The sequence below is a fragment of the Carassius gibelio genome, chromosome B21, assembly GCF_023724105.1.
Source record: "Carassius gibelio isolate Cgi1373 ecotype wild population from Czech Republic chromosome B21, carGib1.2-hapl.c, whole genome shotgun sequence".
NCBI lineage: Eukaryota > Metazoa > Chordata > Actinopteri > Cypriniformes > Cyprinidae > Carassius > Carassius gibelio.
In genome coordinates, this window is record NC_068416.1 from 28,638,439 (window position 1) to 28,645,186 (window position 6,748).

General features: G+C 36.2%; 1 pseudogene; it reads right to left on the reverse strand.

The window, feature by feature from the left end:
* Window positions 1–1,681: 1,681 nt before the first annotated feature.
* On the reverse strand, window positions 1,682–5,745 carry LOC127985899 (proteinase-activated receptor 1-like; annotated as a pseudogene).
* Window positions 5,746–6,748: the final 1,003 nt, after the last annotated feature.

The window sequence follows — 6,748 nt, forward strand, 5'->3', positions numbered from 1 at the left end:
TGCACTTCCACTGATGCCAACAAAGTGTTCAAGTCTATGCAAAAGAATGTTGTGGTCAATTGTGTAAAATGCAGCACTAAGATCCAATAAAACTAATAGAGAGATACACCCACAATCAGATGATAAGAGCAGATCATTTGTAACTCTAAGGAGAGCAGTCTCAGTACTATGATATGGTCTAAATCCTGACTGGAAATCCTCACGTATACCATTTTTCTCTAAGAAGGAATATAATTGTGAGGATACCACCTTTTCTAGTATCTTGGACAGAAAAGGGAGATTCGAGATTGGTCTATAATTAACTAGTTCTTTGGGGTCAAGTTGTGGTTTTTTGATGAGAGGCTTAATAACAGCCAGTTTGAAGGTTTTGGGGACATATCCTAATGACAATGAGGAATTAATAATAGTCAGAAGAGGATCTATGACTTCTGGAAGAACCTCTTTTAGGAGCTAAGATGGTATCCCTATATCATACATGTTGTTGGTTTAGATGATTTAACAAGTTTATACAATTCTTCCTCTCCTATAGTAGAGAATGAGTGGAACTGTTCCTCAGGGGGTCTATAGTGCACTGTCTGATGTGATACCGTGGCTGACGGCTGAAAGGTTGCAATTTTATCTCTAATGGTATCGATTTTAGAAGTAAAGTATTTCATAAAGTCATTACTGCTGTGGTGTTGGGAAATGTCAACACTTGTTGAGGCTTTATTTTTTGTTAATTTAGCCACTGTATTGAATAAATACCTGAGGTTATGTGTGTTTTCTTCTAAAAGAGAAGAAAAGATCTAACAGTTTTTAATGTTTTTTCTGTAGGATAGGTTACTTTCCCGCCAAGCAATACGAAATACCTCTAGTTTTGTTTTCCTCCAGCTACGGTCCATTTTTCGGGCTGCTCTCTTTAGGGTGCGAGTATGCTCATTATACCATGGTGTCAAACTGTTTTCCTTAACCTTCCGTGATACCTCTCTAGTAAGCAGCTCAGAGTCAATTTGAGAAAACGTTTTACACAATGTGCCATGAAAACTAGACGGAAAAACTATTGAAGATTAAACAGGTGCAGCTTGAATAAGTTGAATGTGAACACTGCCAATTTTGGAGCTAAACACATTAATGACATTTATGGAATTCATGTTTTTATTTATTTATTTATTTTTGTTTATAAAGTTCAGTACATTATAAATAGGAAAGTTAAAATGATCAAGACTATATATATTTAACAGACACCTTCATTTTTGAGAAGGTGCAGAAGCTAAATGTATTTACATTTTTGGGTTAAAAATACAATGTTTTAAGCTTTAAAGGCGCAATATAGTTGTATGCTACACGTTATATGTTTATACATTTGCAAAGACTAACATTAAAAATAAACATATCATTCCAGTCATTTAAAACCCGCAATGAAATGCAGTTGAGATAAACTGTGAAACAGCAAATATCTAAACAATACAGACTATGCCTTTATAAATGAATCTTTAGTAAAGCATACAAGATTTTACTAGTGGGTAAAGGACCATTAAACCTGCAGAAGATAAATCAATGTGTGTACACACTTTTGCACAGCTTGTTCACAGATGTTAAAGTTAGATTTTTAATCATAATTAGCATAAAAATCACTATCAGTTTTCACCTGAATGTGAGCTTGAGTGGACTCGCAGCTCAAGTTAGAGGATTTTGTTTGACTTTATGTGTTTGATAGTGTGGTGGGGTTTTTAGTCTTCCTCCACCAGATCAGAGAGCTGATCTTCTCTCTGCATTGAGATGAGCCATAGTAGTAGAGAAGAGGATCTAAAAAACACTTGCACTCCCCAAACACAGAGCAATCACGTAATATTGCCCCTCAGAGCTGCCCCCGGTGGTTAAACTAACACAGTGATAAAACAAGATGATATTGGTTGGTGCAAAGCACATTACAAACACACTCAGCACAGCTATAGCCATAATCACAGCTCTCCTTTCCTTTCCTGAAGATGATGTTGCCAAGTGATCAGGCTTGTTAGTGAGCACAAATATGATGGTTGAGTAACTCACAAGGTGACGACTAGCGGCAGGAAGAAGTAGAGAGAGGAGAGGATGGAGAACAGGTACACATACATCTCTTTTTGATACAACACATCGTGGCAGGTGAGCCCCACATCCTTTATCTTGAATGTTTGTGTTATGGTGAGAAGCGGCACGGTACCAGCGAGCGCCAGCAGCCAGACCAGCACACAGATGCATGTGCTTTTCCTAGCACTCCTCCAGGATAAAGAAGCAATGGGAAACGCCACGGCCAGTAGTCTGTCCAAACTCGTGCACATCATCAGCAGTATGGAGCAGTACATGTAGCAGTAGTACGCTGCAGTGATCAAGTGACACGCTGCCTCACCGAACACCCAATCTGAAGTATTCATCTGGTAGTGGATCTTCAGAGGCAGCAGCAGGGTGAAGAGCAGATCCACACACGCCAGGTGAGTCATGTAGATCACTGCTGGTTTCTTCTCTCGAATCTTACAGGTGAACGTGACAAAGGCCAAAGCATTCAGGGGCAAACCGATGAAGAGGAAGATGATGTAGAACGAGGGCATGATGCGTGTGACCAGCAGGCCTTTGAGGAAGTTAACAGACTTCTCTGAGATGTTGTATGTAGCCTGAGCCCATATTGACTCCTGTGTAGTCTTGTTGAAATTCAGATCAGTGGAGTAACTTGGCTGTGTAAATGTATAAAATACTTCATAGATGGTAATAAGCGCAATCATATATTCTGTAAACAAACATGCAACAAATAAATTAATAAATAATGGCAGTATCTTCAGGAAATTCCACTAAACAGGTCAGTGAAGTAATTGTCGCATCCACCACATTTTATACCTTGCTTCAAGTTTCAAACTTCCTAAACCCTGGGTAAAGGTTTATGGAATTACATTTGGTTCAGTAATAATGAACGTAACTTTAAAAAACTGAACGTAACTTTTAGTCAGAAACTATCAAACATATGCCATTACAAAAGAAGAAAAACACAATGAAAATGGAAAAAAAAACTATTACCAGGCTCTTCATATGCTTAATTCTTTTTTAATGTTTTTCAAAGATTTGTTTTCACTAATCGTGGATTCTGAATGCATTGCCACAGATTTCACTTTTGCTTCGCAGTTTTTTGTTTGGTGTTTTGACAAAAACCTCTCGTGGGGGCGGGGTTAACAGAGATCTACTCTGATTGGATAGTGAGCTTTTGATGGACAGGTGCTCTCTGACCGGGAAGTACAGACGTCACTCAGTGGCGCGCATATTGGAAAGCTCTCATGGTGATCAAATCTGGTCTCTACAGCAAAAATAATTTTTCACAGACAAATAGAAAGAAATTTATTTTAAGCTCATACACATGTTCTACCCTGTAAAGAAGTTTATACAAAGATTTAAATCTGACATTGATCTTACATGCTATTTTGTTCGAGATCTGAAGAAGCTGTACACTTATTTTGGTCACTACACTAGAAACATCATCATTCGTTTTTTTTTTTTTTTATATACTCCAAACAGCAAACCTGTTCTTCAAGGGATTAAGTTATTAAGACATATATAGCTTAATATAACATAAATTATGTCTCTTATTGAAATATGTAGTCGAAAAAGATGTATGTTGTTAAAAAAAAAATCAACATTGTTTTTAAACTATGGAAGGCGCCATTATTTTATGTGTACAGTATATATCCTGCTTTGATGACGTCAAACGGCTGCACTTGGTGAGCTTCTGGCACTTTTTCCTGCAACAGAACTCAGAAAATAAAATACTGATGATACCACATTGTGTGGTGTTAGGTTGTGATTTTCAGTTGGAGGGCAACAAGAGAAGCAATATAAGACATCACTGATAGCGATACGTACAGGAAAAAAGAATGGGAACAAGCATGTGGATGAGTAACATTTCCTAAAGACACAATTTATTTCTCTCTAATTTAGCAGTGACGCCTTTGAGTCTTTTAGACCTCAGCTACTGAAACAGCTTACAAAAGTAAGTCGTTCTTATTCTTGTGATTATATCCAGTTTCGATGACCCAAAGTAAGAAGATGCAATACCGGGAAATGAGTCTTTTATATTTTCCCAAATGTACCATGCAGTAGTAAATGCACCATTGATACAGCTAAAGAGTATATTTTTTACTTGAAAGTTTAGCTGAACATCAAAATCTTCAGAAACACACTTTTCTGTTTCTTCAGTCACAGCATTCTTCACTTTAATTATTCTTTTATCGATCAACTGCTGATTAGACCTTGTTTCTGCAAGATGACAAAACATATATATTTTTTTATTTTCTTCTCCAGATGATAATTTTTCTGTATATGTTTGGTGAAATTCTTAAAAGACATACTATATTATTGTTGTTATTTTGCAGCAGTGGGTGCTGGATGCTCATGTGGAAACAGAATATTACTGATTTTTGATTAAAGTTGTTCAAAGGTTTCAAACATTTGAAAATTTCATGAAAAAGATAAGCAGAGATGATTTTAGGGATCCTACAGATGTGCTGTTACTATTTCTAGAACTATTTTATTATTATTTGTCTATTTCTTGATATAATTTTGTGCTTACAGTATTGTTGTGTCGCTTCTATGACCATGAACTTTTGCATTACTTAAAGTTGCATTATTGAAAGTTTGTTATTAAATGTACAATCAAAAAATCCATCAGACCTGAGGATGTATCAGTCTTTGCTTTCATCTTTCTATGCTGAAGTCCATTACTGCCAAATCTTCATATTTCCACAACAAGATTAACAGTGCTCCAGATACACATAGGGTGACCACCTGCTTTGCACACTCTTGGCGTTCTCTTGATGAGCTTCAAGAGGTAGTCACCTGAAATGGTCTTCAACAGTCTTGAAGGAGTTCCCTGAGAGATGCTTAGCACTTGTTGGCCTATTTTCCTTCTGTCTGCGGTCCAGCTCACCCCTAAACCATCTGGATTGGGTTCAGGTCCGGTGACTGTGGAGGCCAGGTCATCTGGTGCAGATGTGAAATCATGAAAATCTATTTAAAAAAATAAAGAAAAGAAAAGTATACATTTGAACTGTACATTCAATTTGCGAGCCTGTCAGGTAAAGGCACATTAAAACAAATCTTTGGTGATGAGCGATGAATTTATGTGAATTTTTATTTGCCAACAAACAAATGATGAATCATCATCTGTTCTGAGGCATAAAGCAACTGGATTTTGTGTTTGAGTATGTTTAATTTTCTTCTTTTATTTTCGTATTATTATCTCATAGTTTTGACATCATTGTTCACTAAATGTAGCTCACATCTTCACATCGCCATTTTATATTGAAAATAGGAAGACCACAAATGACGTGATGTGGTGAGTCAAGCTCTGGTTTAAATGTTTCTTCAGTAAAGTTCCTATTCATTGATTTGGTGTGATTTGTATGCTGTTTGTGCCATTTTTAATTCATATTATGCATTGTTTGTATATGATGTGAGAATGTCTCACCTTTTCTGTACATCCATCTGAAGGATCAGAATGAATCTCTTCAGGATTGTCTTTGTCATAAGAAACTAGAAATCACAAACACCAGTGTCTGATTATCCTTATGTACAATTAATGGAAAGACAGTTCAAGGCTGATAAGATGAAAGTGAAAAGAAAAACAGTGTTTTATTATAAATACTCACAGTTCGGTTTGCCACTGTTAATGCTGCTCGGTCTGACTCGTCTTAGCACCTTTATCTTTCTTGATTGATTAGATTGTGTCTCGTCCTCTTTATTTGCCATTTTCCACTTTTCCAAATGTTCGATTCTCTCGCAGTTTCTGATGCTCCATGGATCTTCTGATCACAACTTCATTTTTAAAATCTCTAGAGTATTGCATCCTTTTCCTGTCTTTGATCATTTGCTGTTGTTGCAGTCTAGTAAGAGCTTAACAAACGCTGTGACTGTCACTTTTCTTACCCCGTATTTCTAACTTCTCAGAATTGTGATTATTAGAATTAGTTTGCAACTGAAAGATAAAGTCTAATTCTGAGGGAAAAAAAAGACACATTTCTTGGAAGTATATTTCTTAGAATGACTTTTTTAATCAAAGCAGCTCATGATTCCTGACTTTGAAATCGCTAATGTTTAATTGACTATTGATGGCAAATAACATAAGAAACATCTGCTAAATCTAACAGTGTCTGCATCTCCTGGTTTTATTCAGTTTTCAGGGTGGAGAAATGTTTCAAAGAAATCTAAAATCTTGATTTAGAAAAACAAGAATGAAAAAGGGGAAACACTATCCCCTCATCATCAGAGTCATTACAGAAATGCTGAACATCTATGTGTGTGCTGAGCTCAAACACACACACACAAGAGGTGGCAAGAGGTGAAACGTATGAAAACTCATTATTTGATGCAGACTATGACAACAAATATAAATTAAGAAACAGATATCTGATTATCTTCACTGTTAAATGCATTACGCAAAAATCTAGTACCTTCCAGGAATTTTTTCTTGCTGTTATCTGTCAGCCGTTAAGAATTTTACACATGAAAGCTGTGAGATATTTCAGTCAAGTGTTTCAGTAACAACAGCTAGTCATGTGTAGAAGAGAGAATTCACTGTTTGGTATGTGATTGACTCATATTTGTCTATGTAACACACTGAATAAGTACTGCACTCAAGAAATGAAAACCTGGAAAGCAGTAGGCTATACATTATGTGGAATATTAAATATACAGTGTGGGCTTAGTAAAAAAATATAAAAATAAATAAGAAATGTCTCCGGGTTCACTAAGA